Source organism: Lampris incognitus, chromosome 5, assembly GCF_029633865.1.
Source record: "Lampris incognitus isolate fLamInc1 chromosome 5, fLamInc1.hap2, whole genome shotgun sequence".
NCBI classification, from domain to species: Eukaryota; Metazoa; Chordata; class Actinopteri; order Lampriformes; family Lampridae; genus Lampris; species Lampris incognitus.
This window is the reverse complement of record NC_079215.1, coordinates 68,830,009-68,855,892: the sequence shown is the minus strand read 5'-3', so window position 1 is coordinate 68,855,892 and position 25,884 is coordinate 68,830,009. Positions and strand designations below refer to the sequence as shown.

The following is a 25,884-nucleotide window of genomic DNA, read 5'->3' as shown; positions in this document are numbered from 1 at the left end:
CTAGGTGAAAAACAGCTACAGCTAGAATAAGTAAATAAGACAAGTAAGTAAATAGAATAAGACCCCTACAGATAGAATAAGATCGCACTAGGAGCCAGCAGCAGATCTAACCCTTAATCTAACCCTACCCTTAACCTAACCCAACCTCAACCTAACCTTACCCTTAAACTAACCCTACCCTTAATCAAACCCTACCTACAACCTAACCCAACCCAACCTCAACCTATCCCTACCCTAAACCTAACACTGCCCTCAACCTAACGCTGCCCTCAACCTAACCCTATCCTCAACCTAACCCTACCCTTAATCTAACCCTACCCTTAACCTAACCCTACCCTTAATCTAAACCTACCTTTAACCTAACCCTACCGTCAACCTAACCCTACCCTTAACCTAACCCAGCCCTTAACCTAACCCTACGCTCAACCTAACCTTACCCTTCATCTAACCCTTCCCTCAACCTAACCCACCTCTAACCCTACCCTTACTCTAACCCTACCCTCAACCTAAACCTACCCTTAACCTAACCTATCTCAACCTAACCCTACCCTCAAACTAACCTTCAACCTAACCCTACCCTTAATCTAACCCTACCGTCAACCTAACCCTATCCTCAATCTAACCCTATCCTCAAACCAACCCTCAACCTAACCCTACCCTTAATGTAACCCTACCCTTAACCTAACCCTGCCCTCAACCTAACCCAAACTCAATCTAACCCTACCCTCAACCTAACCCTACCTCAACCTAACTCTACCCTCAAACTAACCCTACACTTAACCTACACTTAACCCAGTAGTGGCTAACCATGTGCTATGAAGAGCCATGTGTATGCAGGTTTTCATTCCAACCCGACTCCTTGCTAATCAGTGAAATCACCTGGTGCAGAGTCCGGCTGGAATGAAAACCTGCATACACATGGCACATGGTTAGCCACCCCTTCCTTAACCTAACCTAACCGAACCTCAGCCTAACACTACCCTCAACATAAGGCTTACCTTGTGCATGTGTGAGATTGTGCAATAGTTTTGCAAATCCAGGGTTACCATCAAGACACGAGTTTACTGGATTATGATCACAACTTCCTGTTCTGACTCACACTACTGCCTCCTACTGGGCCGACTCACAGGGTGGAGACGGACATATCAGATCTGTTATTTTATTTTGTATGTGTGTCTGTAAGCATATGTGTGTGAGTGTATATGTATGTGTGAGCATGTGTGTGTGTGAGAGAGCGTGTGTGTGTGTGTGAGTGTGAGTGACCTGGTCATGGTAGAACATTTCGCTTGCGATCTGGACAATCTTCTCCACATAGATCAGAGAACCGAAGTTCTCCACGTCCAGCTGAGCCAGCAGACTCAGAACCAAGATGGACTCAACCAGCAGCTGCCGGTACTCCGGCTGAGGGACCCGGTTCAGAACTGTCTCCACGGCAACCGCAAACTTGATCTCCTGACAGGTCATCTGGATGGACGATAGCACAAGCAAGTTTTAACAGATGGACGGACAGACAGACCGAAAGAGGGACATGAAGAGGAGCAGATATCTGGACAGAAAGACAGGCGGTTACCTCACTAGTGGCTGAAGAAGGAAGAACACATCCCTCGATGGACAGACCATGGCACTAAGACAGACAGATGATATCATGATTACCGTGAGGATCATTATAATTGTTATAATCTTTAATGTAATAGTAATAATGATGGAAGTAGTAGTATCAAGACAAGTTGTAGTAGTAGTAGTAGTAGTAATCAGTATTAGTAGAAGTAGTCAGTAGGTCAGTGATGATGGAGTGTTTTCGGACCTTCTGGAGGATTTGCCAGACTTTCTGGTAGAAGCCAACAGGGACGCGGTTCAGAGCTCCATCCAGACGCCTCCTCCTCAACCACTGACCCTGACGAGCGTCTCGCCCCGCCAGGCGACCTTCACAGCCCTGGAACGACTCGATGGAGGGCAACTTGTACCGCTGGAAACCAACACACACGTGTGAAACTCACGCCCGCTCCTCTCCTTCATCCCCGCTACAACACCGTCACATTAGAACCGGCACACCATGTGTTAGCGTGAGAGTTCAGAAGGTTTTAGGTCTACTAGTTTCTACTTTCAGTTAATGAAGCCAGTCCGCGGTTCTCTAAAACGCAACAGAATACTACAGCAGTGTGCCATGGAGAATTCAAGCAGGTATTTCAAAATGACAAAGTCATTCTATTGCTAAATCTCTTACTGTTTGCTGCGCCTTTACTGGTTGGTGCTCACTGACTGTGTTGGTGGAGGTGTTAACATGAAAACAGCAGTTCTGCATCAACACCGAAGACTTCATGTGACAAAACCAGTCACTCGGCCCCATAATAAACACATCACACTCCGAATCCTCCACGACGGACTGCCGCAACACTGCAGCAAACTGGCTTCGTTTGAAACAGGAAGGGATTTTTTTTTAACTGAGTGAGAATTATCCAGTTGTCCCTGTCTTACATTAAACCACATGACTAATGAGCTAATAATAGTAACATTTATTTATAAAGTAATTTTCTTAACAATCACAGAAAGTTGAACCAGTTCATCTGGACACAACATTTATTGTTTCATCATCATCTAAGTGACCTCTTCAGTCTCACCTGACTGCAGGTACCCCACCCTTATAAACAATACAGTGACTGCAGGTACCCCACCCATATAAACAATACAGTGGCATAACGACCCAAACCACCAACCAGTTTCATATGTAAATATGGGTGTGACCATTAACTAGAGTTATAGTGGTCATGTGTACTATTCACAGAGGATTGGGGAATGTTTGCAATCACAGCCTTGTAAGATGGTGACAGATGTACTCTTAGCCCCCCACCCCACCCCCTCAGTTCGGGGATGGTCGTTCCCTCTTCACATAGATGGCCTCTTTGACTCCACATTCAAACCAGTGTCTCCCTATCAAGGATGTGCACATCCTCATCCTTGAAAGAGTGGCCACTGGCCTGTAGATGGTGTTGACTGTGGAGTCCTGGTCTGTAGATGGTGTTGACTGTGGAGTCCTGGTCTGTAGATGGTGACTGTGGAGTCCTGGCCTGTAGATGATGTAGAATGTGGAGTCCTGGTCTGTAGATGGTGTAGACTGTGGAGTCCTGGTCTGTAGATGGTGTAGACTGTGGAGTCTTGGTCTGTAGATGGCGTAGACTGTGGAGTCCTGGCCTGTAGATGATGTAGAATGTGGAGTCCTGGTCTGTAGATGGTGTAGACTGTGGAGTCCTGGTCTGTAGATGGTGTAGACTGTGGAGTCCTGGACTGTAGATGGTGTAGACTGTGGAGTCCTGGTCTGTAGATGGTGTAGACTGTGGAGTCCTGGTCTGTAGATGGTGTAGACTGTGGAGTCCTGGCCTGACGTGTTAGTTCTCCTGTGTTGTGTCATCCTCTTGGCCAGCATCTGTTTAGTTTCCCCAATGTACAAGTTGCGACAATCCTCCTGGCACTTAACAGCTACACTATATTGTTCCGTTTGTGCTGGGGGACCTGATCCTTGGGTTGGATCAACTTCTGGTGCAGCGTGTTTTGGGGTTTGGAAGTAACTGAGACGCGGTGTTCAGAAAATACGCGTCTCAGCTTTTCCAACACTCCCACCACATACGGCATCACCACTGGTTTACACTTAGACAGCTGTTGTCCTTCTCCTCTCTTCGATCGGCTGGTCCACTTTTTGGGGTCTTCCTGTCTTTGACAAACACCCAGTTAGGATCACCACACTTAACCAGGACCTGTTTAATGTGGGATTTCTCCTCTTCCCCGGCCGCTGTGTGGGTGGGGATGTTGTCAGCTCAGTGGTTCAGCGTCCTGATGACTCCTAGTTTGTGCTCCAGTGGATGATGAGAGTCAAACCTTCAGTACTGACCAGTATGTGTTGGTTTACAGTAAACATCAACAATCAAATGTCCCCCATCACCAACTGCTACTTCACAGTGTAAGAAGGCTACCCTGTCATGTTCCACATCCTCCCTGGTGAACTTGATGTGGTGTCCACAGAGTTAATGTGGTCGGTGAAATGTGCTACGTCCTGAGATTTAATTTTAACCCAGGTGTCATCCACAAATCTGAACCAGTGGCTAGGTGGTGTCCCTGGATGGGACATCAGAGCCTCTTTTCCACTTCCTCCATATACAAGTTGGCCACTACAGGTGACACTGGGGAACCCATAGCGCCCCCATGCCTCTGCCTGTAGTACTGACCCCCTGTATGTGAAGTACGTGGACTGAAGACACAGCTTCAGGAGCAGACACACTTGGTCAGTGTTAAGGGTGGTCCTGTTGCTAAGGGTGGGGTCGTTTTGTAATTTCATGTGGACTACCTCCACTGCTTCATCAACAGGAACACACGTGAAGAGAGACGTAACATCATAAGCGACCATTGTTTCATCCTCCTCCATGATGATGTCCCTCACCTGATCCACAACACCCATAGTGTTCTGAATGTGATGTTCATTACTGCCTACCAGCGAGTTAAGAGTAGATGCAGAAACTTAAGAGAGGTTATAGGTCACTGAGTCAATCATACTAACAATAGGCTGTAATATCACATCCTGTTTATGTATTTTAGGTAACCCATACAGACTAGGTGTAGCGCCCCCTGGGTATAATCTGTGGTACAACATTCTGTCAATAGCATTGTCCTGTTCTAACAGCTTCAGACAATCTGTCACCTTTTTTTTGTGACCACTGCCTGGATCTGGTTTCAGGGGTTCATAAGTATTCGTGTTGCTAAGTAACGTCATGACTTTCTCTGGTTTAATACAACAGTGCATCTGCCTTTGTCCGCTGGAAGGATGATGATTTTATTGTCCTTACTGAGAGTCGTGAGAGCGTTCCTCTCATCTCTACTGATGTTGGATTGCAGCACCTTCGCATTGCTGAGGCAGGCTGAAACTTTCGTCCGCAGTTGCTCTGTTTCCGGGTCCGTGATGTTGTTTTTACGGATCGCTGATTCCGAGGCTGTGATCAGTTCCATCAATCCATCCATTATACGAACTGCTTATCCTGCTCTCAGGGTCACAGGGATGCTCGAGCCCATCCCAGCAGTCACTGGGCGGCAGGCGGTGAGACACCCTGGACAGGCCGCCAGGCCATCACAGGGCCGAGACACACATTCATACCTAGGGACAATTTAGAAAGGGTGATTCACCTGACCTACATGTGTTTGGACTGTGGGAGGAAACCGGAGCACCCGGAGGAAACCCACACAGATACGGGGAGAACATGCAAACAACACACAGATAACGACCCGGGACGACCCCCAAGGTTGGACTACCCCGGGGCTCGAATCCAGGACCTTCTTGCTGTGAGGTGACTGTGCTAACCACTGCGCCCCCATGGCGTATTGACCAGTTCTACTAGCAGGATTTGCCTTGGCGTGACAGCAAAATTAGTTGGTTTAGGTCGTTATGCAACTGTATTGTTTATAAGGGTGGGACACCTGCAGTCACTGTATTGTTTATAAGGGTGGGGACACCTGCAGTCACTGTATTGTTTATAAGGGTGGGGACACCTGCCACAAGATGTTTTCAGGGCCTTGAAACTGTCACAGCAGCACAGTTGCCAGTTTATCGACCCATCATTCCCTGAGCAGCACTTCTCTATGAAGACCAAGGAGTTCATGGAATTCATTCTGTTGATATCTGTTTACTTTATTCCTCGGTTTCATATCAAACTCTTTTGCATTTTTCGACTTGTGATTATCCGGCTGATTGGCAATGAAGTGAACTTAATAAAAATAATACTTAATTGTTGGTAAATGATATGTATTTGTTTTTATTTTAGAAACCACAGTGAAATTTCCAGTATTTATTTTGTTGGTGTGCCTTCAAGGAATTTCAGGAAACTTTGGTGGATGTGTGGATCTCCAGTCCTGGAGACCTGACATGATGGAGAACCCGAGTGAGGTGAACGATGGAGAACCCTAGTGAGGTGAACAATGGAGAACCCTAGTGAGGTGAACGATGGAGAACCCTAGTGAGGTGAATGATGGAGAACCTTAGAGAGGTAAACGATGGAGAACCCTAGTGAGGTGAACGATGGAGAACCCTAGTGAGGTGAATGATGGAGAACCCTAGAGAGGTAAACGATGGAGAACCCTAGTGAGGTGAACGATGGAGAACCCTAGTGAGGTGAATGATGGAGAACCCTAGAGAGGTAAACGATGGAGAACCCTAGTGAGGTGAACGATGGAGAACCCTAGTGAGGTGAATGATGGAGAACCCTAGTGAGGTGAACGACGGAGAACCCTAGTGAGGTGAATGATGGAGAACCCTAGAGAGGTAAACAATGGAGAACCCTAGTGAGGTGAACGATGGAGAACGCTAGTGAGGCTAACGATGGAGAACCCTAGTGAAGTGAATGATGGAGAACCCTAGTGAGGTGAATGATAGAGAACCCTAGTGAGGTGCATCAGTCCAGGTTCCTCCATTTCTTTAAAACCAGCGGCATGTCAGATGTGACGTACTGATCTCATGTTGATGTCTATGTTAACCTCCTGTTGACCCCCCATGACCCCTGTGGGCTACTCACCCCTGACTGGATGTTGCTGATGTCCAAGGTGTGGACGGACACAAACTGGAGAACAGAGGGAGACGGTTTTCAGTAGACTTCAGGCCAGTTTCTACTGCATATTAACACAAGTATACAGGCCAATCGAAACTACTGTAATCTAGAATGAAGCTGTGATGATACATAACTAACAGATGGACATGGAAATAAAACCAGGACCAGAACAGGGACAGTGTTGCAGCAGACTGAAACAGAACACAGGAACCATGTGGTGTGTGTTGGATTTCTACCAGGTGGAAGTTGCTCCGGCGCCGGTGGCCTGCTGTTTTAGGGTCGCTCTTTGTCTTCTCAGCATCATGGGTCGCTACACACACACTGCCGGTGACCCGGACTGCAACACACACAATTACAAAATATACATAAACATAAACCCACCGCAGTGGATACAACACACACACTCTCTCACTCTGACACCTCTGGTCTGTGTATGTGTGCGTACCACTCTTCTGAACTCCAAACTCCTTCCCACTCAGGATGTGATGAAGGAGACTCTTCAGCTCTGAAGGACTCATGTTCATTAAAGACTCTGTAGCTTCTTCATCTGAAGAGACAGATAGTATTAGTATAATATCTCTAACGCCATTATATTTTCAAAATATGTTCAAGTGAAACGAAAAATACATACATACAAACATACATACATACATATGCATATGCATATGCATATACATACATACATACATACATACACACATACATGCATACATACATACATACATACATACACACATACATACACACATACATACACACATACATACACACACATACATACATGCTTGCTGGTTGTCCATCGTGTCCGATGATGACCATTTTCTCCTATTTGTGAGTCCTTTGGCGGCTGAATAGTCCAATCCTGGATGCACAGTTGTGGTTGCAGACCGGGCATGTAAAAGTGGTGCGGGGGGGGGGGTCAGGGGTAGCTTTGTGAGCATGCCTCTTCACATGCTTTGTTACACGGTTTTGTGTGCGCTGGTTTTCCATATACTTCACTCCCTCTGAGACATGAGAGCGCCAGGTTGTGCGGCAGGAAGCAAGATCCTCCAAAGACGAGGGGCTGATCTGGGATCTTTTCAGTGTGGTCTTCATTTGGTCTTTGAACCGCTTCTTCTGCCCACCAGCAGTGCGTTGACCAAGGCGTAGTTGGCTGTAGAGGACTTTACGTGGGAGTTGTTCGCTGGGCATGCGAATAACATGTCCAAGCCACCTGAGTTGATGATGGTCTAGGGTAGACTCCACGCTGCAGCTGCCTGCCCGCTCCAACACCTCTGTGTGTGGCACTCTGTCCTCCCAAGTGATGCTGAGGATCCTCTGGAGACATTTTACATGGAAGGCCTCCAGGCTTCTGAGATGGTGGCTGTAGATGGTCCATGCCTCACATCCATAGAGTAGTGTGGAGATGCACACAGCTCTGTAAACAAGCACTTTGGTGTGGAGATTGAGGTTGCTGTTTTGGAAAACCCTTCTCCAGAGACGGCCAAAAGATGTTGAGGCTTATTTGAGGTGGTGCTGGATCTCATCATCCATAGTGCAGGTGTCGGATAGCATACTTCCCAGACATTTGAAGGCAGGAACAGTGGCCAGTTGTTGCCCTTCTGTTGTGAAGGTTGTTGGGTGGTTTGGGAGGCTGGCAGTCAACTGACAGATTACCTCTGTCTTTTGGGTGTTGATAATCAGTCCCATTCTCCTGTATGCAGTTACAACTGCCGACAGTGTTTTGTAGGGCTTCTGGTGTGTGAGCTACCAGGGCACAATCGTCGGCATACTGTAGCTCAATAATGTTCTCAGAGGTCAACTTGGTGGTTGCCTGAAACCTCCTGATGTTGAATAGGTTTCCATCAAGCCTGAAGTCAATGGTAACTCCAGCCTGCTTCTCCAACCTCCTTCGTAACAGTGTTGTAACAGAGACTAAGAAGATATTGAACAGGACTGGGGCTAGCACACAGCCTTGTCTGACTCCAGTCTGCACACCAAAGGGCTCAGAACTGTGGTTCCCCACTACCACTCGGGCCATCATTCTTGAGTGAAACTGTCCAAGAATGGTGAGAAACTTGGGTGGACATCCAAATTTCTTCAGGACTTGCCACAGCAGGGCCCGGTTAACTGTATCAAATGCCTTTGAGAGGTCTATGAATGCTATGTATAGATCCTTGTGCTGTTCTAGGCATTTCTCCTGGAGTTGGCGTGTGACAAAGATCATGTCAACGGTCCCTTTATCCTTTCGGAAGCCGCATTGTGACTCTGGTATGACCCATTCGGCTATTGCAAGTGTTAGTCTGCGGAGCATGATCTTGGCTAGAACCTTTCCTGCAATGGCCAGCAGTGAAATACCCCTACTGTTGGAGCAGATGGATTTGTCTCCTTTGTTTTTATAAATGGCCACAATGTTGGCATCTTTCCACTGTTGGGGGACACACTCGTGACTCCACACCTCAAGGATATAGAGATACAGTGTCCTCGTACAGAGGTAGCCTCCCTCCTTGAGGATTTCAGCTGGAATATTATCAGGTCCAGGGGTTTTGTTGTTTTTCAGGGTCTTGACTACATGTAGAATTTCTTTAAAAGATGGTGGGAGGTCTAGGTCTTGCAAGGTAGGCTGTTCAGGGAGCTCTGCCAGTACAGTTGAGTCCACTGGGGTGGGCTGGTTGAGCAGGGTGTTAAAATGCTCGGCCCACCGCTCCATAACAGGGCCTGATCCTTGATGAGAGTTGTTCCATCAGCAGACCTAACGGGTGTCAGGGAGCTGTTTCTGGGGCCATAGATGGCCTTAACTGTGTCATAGAAACCATGCATGTCGTTTCTGTCTGCATGAGCCTGGATTTCGTTGGCTTTCAGAATCCACCACCCATTTTGCAGATTCCACAGAATTGCTTGGGCCTCAGAGCGGAGGTCTTGCCATTTTTTTCTTGAGAGGTTGGGATGGTGGGTTGCTGAGGGCGGCTCTGTGTGCCTTATGCATGTTGTCCAGGAGGGTGGAGATCGTTCCGGTATTGTAATCAAACCAGTCCTGATGTTTCTTGGTATTGAAGCCAATGGATTGGGCTGCATTGTCAAAGAGGGTGGTGCTCAGAGAGGTCCACTTTTCATCCATCCCAGACTCTGAGTTGATCAGCTGTTCAATGTCAACTAAGTTGTCGGCTAGAGAATGACGGAAGGTGTTTCGGGTGTCGCTGTTTGATAGTCTGGCGCAGTGGAGTGGTCTCTTTTTTGGCCCAAATTGGCGTCTCAAGGGTCGGACATGCACCCTGACTTTTGTCAGAACCATATGGTTGTCTGTCCAGCAGTCTGCTCCTCGTATAGCTCTTGTAAGGAGCACGTCTTTAACATCAGCCCGCCTTACGGTAGCATAATCAAGCAGGTGCCAGTGTTGGGATCTGGGATGCATCTAGGATGCCTTGTATTTATTCTTTTGTTGGAAAATGGTGTTTGTGATGGTGAGGTCATGTTCCGAGCATAGACTAAGAAGTCTTATGCCATTGGGGTTGACTTTTCCAATGCCGTGGGCGCCAATCACTCCATTCCAACTTTGCATATTCTTCCCAACTTGTGCATTAAAATCACCAAGCAAAATGACTTTGTCGCTCCTTGGGATGTTGATGAGTATATCGTCAAGCGCCTGGTAGAAGCGATCTTTGTCTTCATCACGGGGATGGTAAAGTTGGAGCGTAGGCACTTATCAAGGTGATGTATCGGCATTTTGCGAGGGGTATACGGAGAGTCATAAGCCGCTCATTAATGCCCACTGGTGTTTCTTCGAGTTTGGGTAAGAGACTGTTCTTAATTGCAACACCAACTCCATGGATGTGTTGACCTCTCAGGGGGTATCCTTTCCAAAAGAAGGCATAGCCTTCTCCTACTTCGTTGAGCGAGCCCTCTTCAAGGAGCCTGGTCTCACTGAGTGCCGCCACATCCACACAATAGCGCCTCAGCTCGCTAGCAATAAGTGCTGTTCTGCGTTGAGGTCTGTCCGTACAATGGCTGACATCCAGGAGTGTTCTTATGTTCCATGCTGCAATTCTTAGTGGTATAGTGTGTGTTTTTCGACCGCATAGTGGAATGGCCCGGCAGGTGCGGTTTCCTGCCCAGGCGCAGTGTTGAGTGGGCAATTTTTGGGCCACCTTTTGTAAGCCGTTCCCCAAATGGGGTGAGCAGTGCGGTCCCTAAATAGGGCTGCTCAGACACACAGGGGTCTGCTGGAAACAGCTACCACTCAATCCCAGCTGCTAATGACCATTGCCCTGTGTCACTGGCGTGCCGAGTTCCAACGAAGAGCTCCCAGCTCATTCAGACCAGCTCCCGTCATTGGATACTCCATCGCCACCAGACTTTGTGAGGTCGGGGACTCAGATAGCAGAAGATACCTGCGCAGAGATGGTTTTTAAAGTGGCATGGGGGGTGCACTTCTCCCAACGCCACATGACTTGATTGTAGAGGAGTTGGTTCCGATGGCAAGGGGGGTCCCTAGACGACCGGCACCTCCACACAACTGCAGGGGGCTGCCAGAAATCCTGTTTTTCGGAAACCGCCTCGAAGCGTGCCGCCACAGCTTGCTTTTCTGTTGGGGTAAGCTCCCTTAGCCTTATGTCTTCCAGACTCACCCACAAGGCAGCGGGGCAGTGGTTGATAGGTGCCAGGGCGTGTCCACCAGGGTGGGCCTGCACACCATATCTCTGGGGCCCACTGCTGCTCCGAGATCCCCTGCCAGGTTAGCCTGGGGCCGCAAGACCCCAGTTACCACGTGTGGCCACGGGGAGGCCTGGCAGGAGTCTTGGTGAAGGAGAGGCTATATACTGGCAAGGGAAGGCTTACACGCTAGCATGCTTCCCTATTCGCCACAGAGGCTAGCCAGCGGCAGCAAGCTAAGGGCAGGAGGGACACAAGCGGGTTGGAAGAACACATGCACCTTCCCTCCAACTACACACTGCTGCACTAGACGCATCACAACACCCTGTGGGCATGTCCACACACACACACACACACACACACATACACACACATACTACATACATACATACATACATACATACATACATACATACATACATACATACATACATACATACGCACAGTGGTGCTTGAAAGTTTGTGAACCCTTTAGAATTTTTTACATTTCTGCATAACTATGAGCTAAAACATCATAGTAGATAAAGAGAACCCAATTAAACAAATGAGACAGCCATCAAAGTTAGGAGAAAGTTCACGTTCCAGAAAAGCATGCTTGTGATTGGGCGTTTCCACACCATCTCTGCAATGCTTCACCTTCTCCCCAATCCATTTCTCAGTCCACCGATTTAGAATGTTTCTTGTGTACTGTGCAGATTTCTGTCCTAAAAGCAAAACCCTTGCATTCGGTATACCCGGTCCAGCAGCATCCAGATGTGTCTGAGTGTAATAAGATCCAGACCCGGCTCCAGACAACAGGGGGCCCAAGGCAAGATTTTCTCTAGGGGGCCTCCTTATTTTGCCTGGGGCAAAGTCGGGTTTTTTTGTTTGTTTTTTTAACCATCATATCGTACTTTAGCAGCATAATGATTGATTGGACAGTGGCTGCATCACCTGTGCCAATCATCCGTCCACTGACATGATCTATCCATTGAGGAGGGCGCCCCTTGTACTGGGTCAGAGCCATTGATTGGCTTTATGTCTCCCAGGAACTTATAAAACAGAAAAGAAAAGGATTTGCAGGGCCCTACGAAATAGCATATTCAGCATACAGGGCGAACCGCCTATGATGACACCTGTGGTGCACAGAGTATGAGTGAGGCCTGGTGTTGATCGTCTTGTAGTCTCAGAAAGTGGAACGAGTTATCTGGACACAACGTTTAGTGGCAGAAACATTTCATCACTCAACGAAGTAACTTTGTTAATCTCAACTGACTGCAGGTATCCCAGCGAACAGGTTCATATGACCATTAACTAGAGTTACAATAGCCATGTGTACTGTTCACAGAGGATTGGGGAATAGTTGCAATCACAGCATTGTAAGATGGTGACAGATGTACTTTTACCCCCCCCCCCCCAGTTCAGGGATGGTTGTTCCCTCTTCACATAGATGGCCTCTTTGAGTCCCTGTTCAAACCAGCGTTCCTCCCTATCAAGGTTGTGCACATCCTCATCCCTGAAAGAGTGGCTACTGGCCTGTAGATGGTATAGACTGTGGAGTCCTGGCCTGTAGGTGGTGTAGACTGTGGAGCCCTGGCCTGTAGGTGGTGTAGACTGGAGTCCTGGCCTGTAGATGGTGTAGACTGTGGAGTCCTGGCCTGTAGATGGTGTAGACTGTGGAGTCCTGGTCTGTAGGTGGTGTAGACTGGAGTCCTGGCCTGTAGGTGGTGTAGACTGTGGAGTCCTTGTCTGTAGATGGTGTAGACTGTGGAGCCCTGGTCTGACATGTTAGCTCTGCTGTGTTGTGCCATCCTCTTTGCCCGCGTCTGTTTAGTTTCCCCAGTGTACAAGTCACGGCAATCCTCGTGGTACTTGACAGCTACACTATATTGCTCTGTTTGTGCCTGGGGACCTGATCCTTCTGGCACAGCGTGTTTTGGGGTTTTAAACCAAACGAGACACGATGATGGAAAATATGCGTTTCAACTCTTTTGACACTCCCACCACATACAGGATCACCACTGATTTACGATTAGACCGCTGTTGTCCTTCTCCTCTCTTTGATTGTCATTTCCACTTGTGGGACTTGCCTTGGTGTGACAGCAAAATTCAGTCCCTTAGCAAAGATGTCGTTCTTCTCCTGGGTGAGTTGTCTATCGGACAGATTCTTCACCCACTTGTCCACATCACCGGCATGTATCTGGCATCCGTCTCTCTGTCTGTTGTTGAAGGCACTGTCCATTGTCAGCCGATGTCTCTGACATGCAGGAAGTAGGTCGAACCTCTTTTGCTGCCTGGTTTTCAACTTTCCATGTTGTGCTAGACAAGCCTTCTCCATCACACAACTCACCACATGTTGGAAAGTGGTCTCATCTAGATGCAACACGAGTCTCTGTCAGATCTGCTCCTCTTTGGCTTTCAAAGCGTCGATGGTAAAATGAGTTTGTCTCACCCGTTCGTTCAACAGCTGGCTCTGTGCCTTCTGGAGGATCTGGTTAGCTCGGTGGCCCTTGACAGAAGATTTCATTTGCAGGCTCTTAGGTGTAATCCCGCTCTGTCTGTACCTGAGGCTGAATCTCAGGTGGTTCCTGTGGTCTGCCATCTTATGTGCCGTTCACTCGTACTCACGTACAAGTTTAAGGCATTCCTCGCTGAAATGAGTCAAAATGTCTTGATGCATGCTCAGTAGTCCGGGTAAGAAAACCACAGAAGGTTGAATCAGTTCATCTGGACACAACATTTATTGGGAGAAACGTTTCATCACTCATCTAAGTGAGCTCCGAGTTCTCTCCCTTTACCAGTCATAGTGCCAACATTCAAAGTTCCGACTCTCACCTCCACACTCCTACCCTTCCTCCTCTCCTGTTGCTTCTGGACATGCCTCCCCCCTCCCCTTCTCCTTCGCCAAACGGTAACATAGTTTCCACGGCACCCTGCTGGCCAACAGTACCGGTGGCTGTCATTGGTAACCCGGGCCTCGACCGATCCGGTATGGAAATCTGATTTATGATCCGCATATTTAATTTGGCAAAGATTTTACGCCGGATGCCCTTCCTGATGCAATCCTCTCCATTTATCCGGGCTTTGGACCAGCACTAAGAATGCACTGATGCGTGCATTCCCAGTGGCTGGGTTAGAAACTAGTACAAATTAGTCATTACAATAAGATTATTTATTTATTTATTATGATTATTATTCTGATTATAATTACTAATTTGTAATAATTTATTTACTAAAGCTTACACCTCTCAAAAATGGTAGGGACTGCAGAGAAGGCCCTGAGGAACCTCCTCTGCAGCAACACACACTAAACTAAACACAACTAAACCAGCAGCTGCTAGAAATAAACACCACAACACACAGATAAACAACAACCATAGCAAAACTAAGGCTTTTGAAAAAACAGTATGCTCTCAGCAACCAAACGTTTTACCACAAACTCCACACATCAGACTCCCAGCATGCACCAGAAAGAGACAAATAGTTTCAATTCAAATACCTGATCATCATGAATTTCTCATTAATGATAGTCTCAAATCTTTTAAATATCATATGTTTCAAACAGGAAGTCTCATCCATCGAACTGAATAAGTATGAAGTGGGTTAAATATCACAGTCTGTCTCATTACAGCAGTCAGATATCCCCTCTGATAGACCTCTGAAACCAGGACCCCTGCAGATCTAGCGGATTGTGTGTGTGTGTGTGTGTGTGTGTGTGTGTGTGTGTGTGTGTGTGTGTGTGTGTGTGTGTGTGTGTGTGTGTGTGTGTGTGTGTGTGTGTGTGAGTCCGTCAGTACCGGAGCAGTGGAGGGACTGGGAGAGTTCCGTGGTCATGACCTGGATGATCAATCCGATTCTCAGTCTGAACATTTCACTGAACAGAAATGGCTCGGTCCGGATCGCCATGGCCAGAAACACCATGATCTCCTACGCACACACACACACACACACACACACACACACACACAGCCATACATATGTTAGAGAAGAGATGTAGGTGTGTCAGTAGTGATCCAGGTGGCTTTGCAAAACATGAAAATGTCGGAAAAGAAACAGCTTGTAAAGCTGTAGAGCATTTGTCTTCTGTCTGATGGGACTGAGTGGTATGTACTCATCTATCCAATCTAATCTAGTCTAGTCTAGCTAGTTCAGTCTAATCCAATTGAGTCTAATGTAGTGTTATCAAATCTAATTTTAGCTCAAATAATCTAGTCTCGTCTATTTCATTCTAGTCTAATATAGTATTATGTAATCTAACTATTTACTAATCTAATCTAATCTCCTTCTTCTCCTTTCGGTTTATTCCCTGTTTCCCAGGGCTCGCCACAGCAGAATCGACAGTTTCCATCGGTACCCTGTGAGGGCACAATACTGAAGGCGGACTTGTCAATACGCATAATGATCTGGCAATATTTTACATCGGATGCCCTTCCTGACACAACCACTAACCCTATGGACGGGGGCACAGGTAAAGCGCTGGATGCCATCCCAGTATTCATGGACCTCCGCTAGTCTAATCTAATCTAGTATAGTTTATTTCATTCTAGTCTGGTCTAATGTCGTTAATGTAATCTAATTTTATTTAATATAGTCTAGTCTAATCCAGTCTAGTATAGTCTAGACTAGTCTAATCTCATATAATCTAGTCATTTGATTTAGTTAAATGTAGTCTATTCTAATCTAGTCTAATGTAGTGTCGTCTAATGTAATTTAGTCTAGTCTAGCTTCATCTAATGGAGTTGAATCTAGTCTAATCCAGTCTAGTATAGTCTAGACTAGTCTAATCTCATATTATCTAGTCATTTGATTTAGTTAAATGTAGTCTATTCTAATCTAGTCTAATGTAGTGTCGTCTAATGTAATTTAGTCTAGTCTAGCTTCATCTAATGGAGTTGAATCTAGTCTAATCCAGTCTAGTATAGTCTAGACTAGTCTAATCTCATATTATCTAGTCATTTGATTTAGTTAAATGTAGTCTATTCTAATCTAGTCTAATGTAGTGTCGTCTAATGTAATTTAGTCTAGTCTAGCTTCATCTAATGGAGTTGAATCTAGTCTAATCCAGTCTAGTATAGTCTAGACTAGTCTAATCTCATATAATCTAGTCATTTGATTTAGTTAAATGTAGTCTATTCTAATCTAGTCTAATGTAGTGTCGTCTAATGTAATTTAGTCTAGTCTAGCTTCATCTAATGGAGTTGAATCTAGTCTAATCTCATCTAATGTAATCTAGTCTAACTATCATAGTCGAATGTCGTTTGAAACGAATTACTTATAAACTAATCGAATGTAGTCAAATCGAGTCTAGTCTAATCAAGTTTCATCTAATCTATGATAGAGTGTTGTGTCAAAGGGTACCTGGGTGAGGATGGCGATGGTCAGGTTATTTTCGGATGCTGTGTCGATGAGCTTTGCTAGCTGGTCTGGAGGCAGGGGGCTGAAAACAACATTCCAGTCAGTAGTTTAAAACCAATGATCAAATCATGACGGTAATAACAGGAAAAAGATAATCAGATTAAAGTTCTATCTCCCCTAACTGCAGAATTTATGTAGCAGCAAAGTGTCAAACCTTCAAATCACATGTTGGTTGATTATCTTGATAGAGAGCAGCAGAGAAAATAAACTTTGTTTTCTGACACAAACTGACTGAAAAAAACAACAAAATGTATTCGTCTATTATAGAACCTTCTGTAATCTGCGGGGCCTACCATTTTATACATTAAGAGTTAGTTTACTCCATTCATAATTACTCAGAATAAAGTGAAGCTTATTTTCTCTAGACAAAACAATTAGTTGCAGAATAATAACTTAATGAAATCAGTTTCTGTGATAACGTTAGCTCTCTAATATTGTATGTTATACACACACACACACACACACACACACACACACAATATCGGCGGTCACTTGGGGTCGAGTATGACTGTCCTCTTTCTGAGTCCTTGTGGTCTTCAGGGGGACGTAATGGCCGATCCTGGGGCCGCATATTTTGGGGCAATGTGGACAAGGGTGTGAAGGAGTGGTTTGGGCCTCTCTGGTAAATCAGTCATTTCTGAGTCTGTGCTTATTTTCAGCAGCACAGTGGAGGTCATGGTTGTAGTGCCCAGCACCCTGACAGACAGCCAGTCTCCAGGCCTTCCTGTTTTTCCTGCTCGATGCCAAACCTTTTGATGTGGGCCTTGATGTTGTCTTTATATCGCTTCTTTTGTCCTCCTGGGGCACGGTGTCCTGTCACGAGCTGAAAGTAAAGGACTTGTTTCGGGAGGTGAGAGACACGTGGAGGACATGGCCAGTCCATCTCAGCTGATGTTGTGCGATGGTGGCAGTTATAGTAGGCATGTTGGCCTCCTCGAGGATGCTGAAGTTGGTGCGCTTATCCTCCCAGCTGATCTTAAGGATCTTGCTCAGGCATCGCTCTTAGTACCCCTTGAGTACCTTCAGGTGCCTGCTATATGTGGTCCAGGTTTCTGACCCATATAGTAGGGTGAGCAGCACTACTGCTTTGTACACCAGAATTTTTGTTCTGGCCTGAAGGTTGTGGTTTTACTCAATCTTGAGAAGGCCAGCTGGCACAACCGAGACAATGATGTCTTTCAATGTCAGTGTTGGCTTTGGAGGAGAGAAGGCTGCCAAGATATGCTAGCTGTTCCACGTTTTCAAGTCTGGTGTTGTCTACAGAGATGGATGGGGGCAGAGCAGACATATTTCTGCTGGGTGGGGGTTGCTAGAGGATATGGGTCTTTTTATGTTAATGGCCAGGCCAAGCTACTTGTATGCCTTTGCAAAGGCATCCAGTGTGCTCTGTAGTTCCTCTTCTACGAGGGACGCTAAGGCGTTGTCATCGGCATACTGCAGCTTTATGATGGATGTGGCGGTGGTTTTACCTTTAGCCTTGAATCTGTTAATATTCAGAAGATTCTCATCAGTCCTGTACATGAGTTCAACTCCCTGAGGCAGATTGGGACTCGTGAGGTGGGGGATGGTGGCAATGAAGACAGAGAACAGGGTTGGGGCAATGACACAGCCTTGTTTAACTCATGTATGGACCTTGAAGGACTCGGTCTTGTCTCCATAACTGTTGCATACTCTAGCTGACATATCATGTAGCAGAAGTAGTACTCTGATATATTTATCAGAGCAGCCTGTTTTTGACAGAACTAGTCAGAGGGCCTGATAGTTTATGGAATCAAAAGCTTTGATTAAGTCTATGAAGAACATGTACAATGGTTGATTCTGTTCCTGGGCTTTTTGTTGGAGTTGGCGAACAGTAAAAATCCTGTCCATGTTGCCTCCATTAGGACGAAAACTGCTCTGGGATGCTGGCAGAATTTCCTATGATATTGGGAGGAGTCTGTTGGCCAAGACCCTAGCCAAGGCTAGTAGTCACACGGAAATTCAAAAATCTTTTTAAAGAAAATTTCGTGACTCTACTAAATCAGGTTTAATACATCATTATTGCAGTGGTCCCCTTTTTACATTGTCCCTTTCTATTACTAACTGCATGATGGTGATTCCTCTGGATGTGGTGGTCCAGTCAGTAGGTATGAGGCAGACTATGTTTAGGACACCTTTTCTAGCCCTCTTCCCAACTGAGGTGAGCAGAGCGGATCCTAAATAGGGCTGCTCAGTTGTGGGTGCAGCAGCTGAGGAGCCTCTCTGCCTGCCTAAGCCCCCGGGCTTAGCGACTAATCATACACTCACCACCTGTGTGCCAGCTTGTGGCTAGGGGCTGCCAGACTTCACTGTCCTGCCCCCGTCACCTCTTCCTGATCGCCACAGGGCTTTGCCCCGGGATGTTTATGGGTTGATCCTTGCGGGAGGACACCTGGATGTGACAGCTTTTTACGTGGAGAGGCTGATGCGCCTGCAGCCACCACATTGTCCTTAGCAGGGGGTGGTCTGAGTCCAATGGCATGGAGAACCAAGACGATTGGGGACAACCTTCTGTTGCAGCCTTCATCTGCCTTCACTGGTATTGTGACCTGAAGACATCTTCCACCAGTTCCACCGTTGAGGTCTTTGTTGGATTGTTCTTCATCTGGAACCTCCCCCTTGACTTATCCACTTTGAGTGACCCTACCAGGAGCCAAGCTAGGAACGGCATAGCTCTTGCAGTCATTGGTACACGCAAGCTACACCACCCGACAAGGTGGCGATCCAGGAGAAGACACACACACACACAGATACACACACACACACACACACACACACACACACACACAGTCTTGTCATAGCACTTGTGTTGCCAAAGTCCAAGGCTAATATTTATTCTTTTTGATCCTTTTACTTCATGTAAAGCTCGTTGTCACTCGTCTTTATAAATAACTATTGTCATTATGAGTAGTATTACTCATAATATTCTTATAATCACTAAGTAGTATTATTAATATATCTGTCAGACTCACGCTGAAATGGTTTTCTCGCGGGGTTCTGGAGGTAAACCCACCGTCAGGTGCTTCTGATGGGCCAGAAGGTCTGAACATGCCTGGAAAAACCCAGTACAACTGTCATACACAATATTAATACTGTATAATACACCGAAATACTACTGTAATACACAAAACACCAGACGTTCTTTAATGTGGCGCTGTGTTACTGTGATGAGTGTTGGAGCACGTGATGTGAGACACATTTCCATGTGAATGGAAGATGAAGCGTTACCTTATCATCGTCCTCTTCTTTCGGCTTGATCCCTGTTTTTCAGGGGTCACCCCAGCGGGTTTTACCGCTATGTATATATATATACTATATACTACATACGTATATATATACGTATATATATGTGTGTGTATATGTATATATATATATATATATATGTTTGTGTGTGTGTGTGTGTGTGTGTATATATATAAACTGTCGTGAGGCCCTTTCGCAAACATTTCCTCACATTAAGAGTAACTTGCAGGTTATTTTCTGGTAAATTCAGCAGTTTCTGTTGTTCAGACAGGTGACATTATGTCAACGTCTCGTGACTATTCTGACACCACCACCGACACAAACATAGCTGATGTCTCGTGACTATTCTGACACCACCAACCGACACAAACATAGCTGATGTCTCGTGACTATTCTGACACCACCACCGACACAAACATAGCTGATGTCTCGTGACTATTCTGACACCACCACCGACACAAACATAGCTGATGTCTCGTGACTATTCTGACACCACCACCGACACAAACATAGCTGATGTCTCTTGACTATTCTGACACCACCACCGACACAAACATAGCTGATGTCTCGTGACTATTCTGACACCACCACTGACACAAACATAGCTGATGTCTCGTGACTATTCTGACACCACCACCGACACAAACATAGCTGATGTCTCGTGACTATTCTGACACCACCACCGACACAAACATAGCTGATGTCTCGTGACTATTCTGACACCACCACCGACACAAACATAGCTGATGTCTCGTGACTATTCTGACACCACCACCGACACAAACATAGCTGATGTCTCTTGACTATTCTGACACCACCACCGACACAAACATAGCTGATGTCTCGTGACTATTCTGACACCACCACCGACACAAACATAGCTGATGTCTCGTGACTATTCTGACACCACCACCGACACAAACATAGCTGATGTCTCTTGACTATTCTGACACCACCACCGACACAAACATAGCTGATGTCTCGTGACTATTCTGACACCACCACCGACACAAACATAGCTGATGTCTCGTGACTATTCTGACACCACCACCGACACAAACATAGCTGATGTCTCGTGACTATTCTGACACCACCACCGACACAAACATAGCTGATGTCTCGTGACTATTCTGACACCACCACCGGCACAAACATAGCTGATGTCTCGTGACTATTCTGACACCACCACCGACACAAACATAGCTGATGTCTCGTGACTATTCTGACACCACCACCGACACAAACATAGCTGATGTCTCGTGACTATTCTGACACCACCACCGACACAAACATAGCTGATGTCTCTTGACTATTCTGACACCACCACCGATACAAACATAGCTGATGTCTCGTGACTATTTTGACACCACCACCGACACAAACATAGCTGATGTCTCGTGACTATTCTGACACCACCACCGACACAAACATAGCTGATGTCTCGTGACTATTCTGACACCACCACCGACACAAACATAGCTCATGTCTCGTGACTATTCTGACACCACCACCGACACAAACATAGCTGATGTCTCGTGACTATTCTGACACCACCACCGACACAAACATAGCTGATGTCTCTTGACTATTCTGACACCACCACGGACACAAACATAGCTGATGTCTCTTGACTATTCTGACACCACCAACCGACACAAACATAGCTGATGTCTCGTGACTATTCTGACACCACCACCGACACAAACATAGCTGATGTCTCTTGACTATTCTGACACCACCACCGACACAAACATAGCTGATGTCTCGTGACTATTCTGACACCACCACTGACACAAACATAGCTGATGTCTCTTGACTATTCTGACACCACCACTGACACAAACATAGCTGATGTCTCGTGACTATTCTGACATCACCACCGACACAAACATAGCTGATGTCTCGTGACTATTCTGACACCACCACCGACACAAACATAGCTGATGTCTCTTGACTATTCTGACACCACCACCGACACAAACATAGCTGATGTCTCGTGACTATTCTGACACCACCACCGACACAAACATAGCTGATGTCTCGTGACTATTCTGACACCACCAGCCGACACAAACATAGCTGATGTCTCTTGACTATTCTGACACCACCACCGACACAAACATAGCTGATGTCTCGTGACTATTCTGACACCACCAACCGACACAAACATAGCTGATGTCTCGTGACTATTCTGACACCACCACCGACACAAACATAGCTGGTGTCTCGTGACTATTCTGACACCACCACCGACACAAACATAGCTGATGTCTCGTGACTATTCTGACACCACCACCGACACAAACATAGCTGATGTCTCGTGACTATTCTGACACCACCACCGACACAAACATAGCTGATGTCTCGTGACTATTCTGACACCACCACCGACACAAACATAGCTGATGTCTCGTGACTATTCTGACACCACCACCGACACAAACATAGCTGATGTCTCGTGACTATTCTGACACCACCACCGATACAAACATAGCTGATGTCTCGTGACTATTTTGACACCACCACCGACACAAACATAGCTGATGTCTCGTGACTATTCTGACACCACCACCGACACAAACATAGCTGATGTCTCGTGACTATTCTGACACCACCAACCGACACAAACATAGCTGATGTCTCGTGACTATTCTGACACCACCACCGACACAAACATAGCTGGTGTCTCGTGACTATTCTGACACCACCACCGACACAAACATAGCTGATGTCTCGTGACTATTCTGACACCACCACCGACACAAACATAGCTGATGTCTCGTGACTATTCTGACACCACCACCGACACAAACATAGCTGATGTCTCTTGACTATTCTGACACCACCACCGACACAAACATAGCTGATGTCTCGTGACTATTCTGACACCACCAACCGACACAAACATAGCTGGTGTCTCGTGACTATTCTGACACCACCACCGACACAAACATAGCTGGTGTCTCGTGACTATTCTGACACCACCACGGACACAAACATAGCTGATGTCTCGTGACTATTCTGACACCACCACCGACACAAACATAGCTGATGTCTCTTGACTATTCTGACACCACCACCGACACAAACAGCTGATGTCTCGTGACTATTCTGACACCACCACCGATACAAACATAGCTGATGTCTCGTGACTATTTTGACACCACCACCGACACAAATATAGCTGATGTCTCGTGACTATTCTGACACCACCACCGACACAAACATAGCTGATGTCTCGTGACTATTCTGACACCACCAACCGACACAAACATAGCTGGTGTCTCGTGACTATTCTGACACCACCACCGACACAAACATAGCTGGTGTCTCGTGACTATTCTGACACCACCACCGACACAAACATAGCTGATGTCTCTTGACTATTCTGACACCACCACCGACACAAACATAGCTGATGTCTCGTGACTATTCTGACACCACCACTGACACAAACATAGCTGATGTCTCTTGACTATTCTGACACCACCACCGACACAAACATAGCTGATGTCTCGTGACTATTCTGACACCACCACCGACACAAACATAGCTGATGTCTCGTGACTATTCTGACACCACCACCGACACAAACATAGCTGATGTCTCGTGACTATTCTGACACCACCACCGACACAAACATAGCTGATGTCTCGTGACTATTCTGACACCACCACCGATACAAACATAGCTGATGTCTCGTGACTATTTTGACACCACCACCGACACAAACATAGCTGATGTCTCGTGACTATTCTGACACCACCACCGACACAAACATAGCTGATGTCTCGTGACTATTCTGACACCACCACCGACACAAACATAGCTGATGTCTCGTGACTATTCTGACACCACCACCGACACAAACATAGCTGATGTCTCTTGACTATTCTGACACCACCACGGACACAAACATAGCTGATGTCTCGTGACTATTCTGACACCACCACCGACACAAACATAGCTGATGTCTCTTGACTATTCTGACACCACCACCGACACAAACATAGCTGATGTCTCGTGACTATTCTGACACCACCACCGACACAAACATAGCTGATGTCTCTTGACTATTCTGACACCACCACCGACACAAACATAGCTGATGTCTCGTGACTATTCTGACACCACCACCGACACAAACATAGCTGATGTCTCGTGACTATTCTGACACCACCACCGACACAAACATAGCTGATGTCTCGTGACTATTCTGACACCACCACCGACACAAACATAGCTGATGTCTCGTGACTATTCTGACACCACCAACCGACACAAACATAGCTGATGTCTCGTGACTATTCTGACACCACCACTGACACAAACATAGCTGATGTCTCGTGACTATTCTGACACCACCACCGACACAAACATAGCTGATGTCTCGTGACTATTCTGACACCACCAGCCGACACAAACATAGCTGATGTCTCTTGACTATTCTGACACCACCACCGACACAAACATAGCTGATGTCTCGTGACTATTCTGACACCACCACCGACACAAACATAGCTGATGTCTCTTGACTATTCTGACACCACCACCGACACAAACATAGCTGATGTCTCGTGACTATTCTGACACCACCACCGACACAAACATAGCTGATGTCTCGTGACTATTCTGACACCACCAACCGACACAAACATAGCTGATGTCTCGTGACTATTCTGACACCACCAACCGACACAAACATAGCTGATGTCTCGTGACTATTCTGACACCACCAACCGACACAAACATAGCTGATGTCTCGTGACTATTCTGACACCACCAACCGACACAAACATAGCTGATGTCTCGTGACTATTCTGACACCACCACTGACACAAACATAGCTGATGTCTCTTGACTATTCTGACACCACCAACCGACACAAACATAGCTGATGTCTCGTGACTATTCTGACACCACCAACCGACACAAACATAGCTGATGTCTCGTGACTATTCTGACACCACCACTGACACAAACATAGCTGATGTCTCTTGACTATTCTGACACCACCACCGACACAAACATAGCTGATGTCTCGTGACTATTCTGACACCACCACCGACACAAACATAGCTGATGTCTCGTGACTATTCTGACACCACCACCGACACAAACATAGCTGATGTCTCGTGACTATTCTGACACCACCAACCGACACAAACATAGCTGATGTCTCGTGACTATTCTGACACCACCACCGACACAAACATAGCTGATGTCTCGTGACTATTCTGACACCACCACCGACACAAACATAGCTGATGTCTCGTGACTATTCTGACACCACCAGCCGACACAAACATAGCTGATGTCTCTTGACTATTCTGACACCACCACCGACACAAACATAGCTGATGTCTCGTGACTATTCTGACACCACCACCGACACAAACATAGCTGATGTCTCGTGACTATTCTGACACCACCAACCGACACAAACATAGCTGATGTCTCGTGACTATTCTGACACCACCAACCGACACAAACATAGCTGATGTCTCGTGACTATTCTGACACCACCACTGACACAAACATAGCTGATGTCTCTTGACTATTCTGACACCACCACCGACACAAACATAGCTGATGTCTCGTGACTATTCTGACACCACCACCGACACAAACATAGCTGATGTCTCGTGACTATTCTGACACCACCACCGACACAAACATAGCTGATGTCTCGTGACTATTCTGACACCACCAACCGACACAAACATAGCTGATGTCTCGTGACTATTCTGACACCACCACCGACACAAACATAGCTGATGTCTCGTGACTATTCTGACACCACCACCGACACAAACATAGCTGATGTCTCGTGACTATTCTGACACCACCAGCCGACACAAACATAGCTGATGTCTCTTGACTATTCTGACACCACCACCGACACAAACATAGCTGATGTCTCGTGACTATTCTGACACCACCACCGACACAAACATAGCTGATGTCTCGTGACTATTCTGACACCACCAGCCGACACAAACATAGCTGATGTCTCTTG

The 25,884-nt window shown here is 46.4% G+C and overlaps 1 pseudogene; it reads right to left on the bottom strand.

Annotated features, from left to right (window-relative positions):
* Positions 1-25,884, bottom strand: part of LOC130113084 (phosphorylase b kinase regulatory subunit alpha, skeletal muscle isoform-like) — an 80,415-nt pseudogene that overhangs the window by 5,203 nt on the left and 49,328 nt on the right.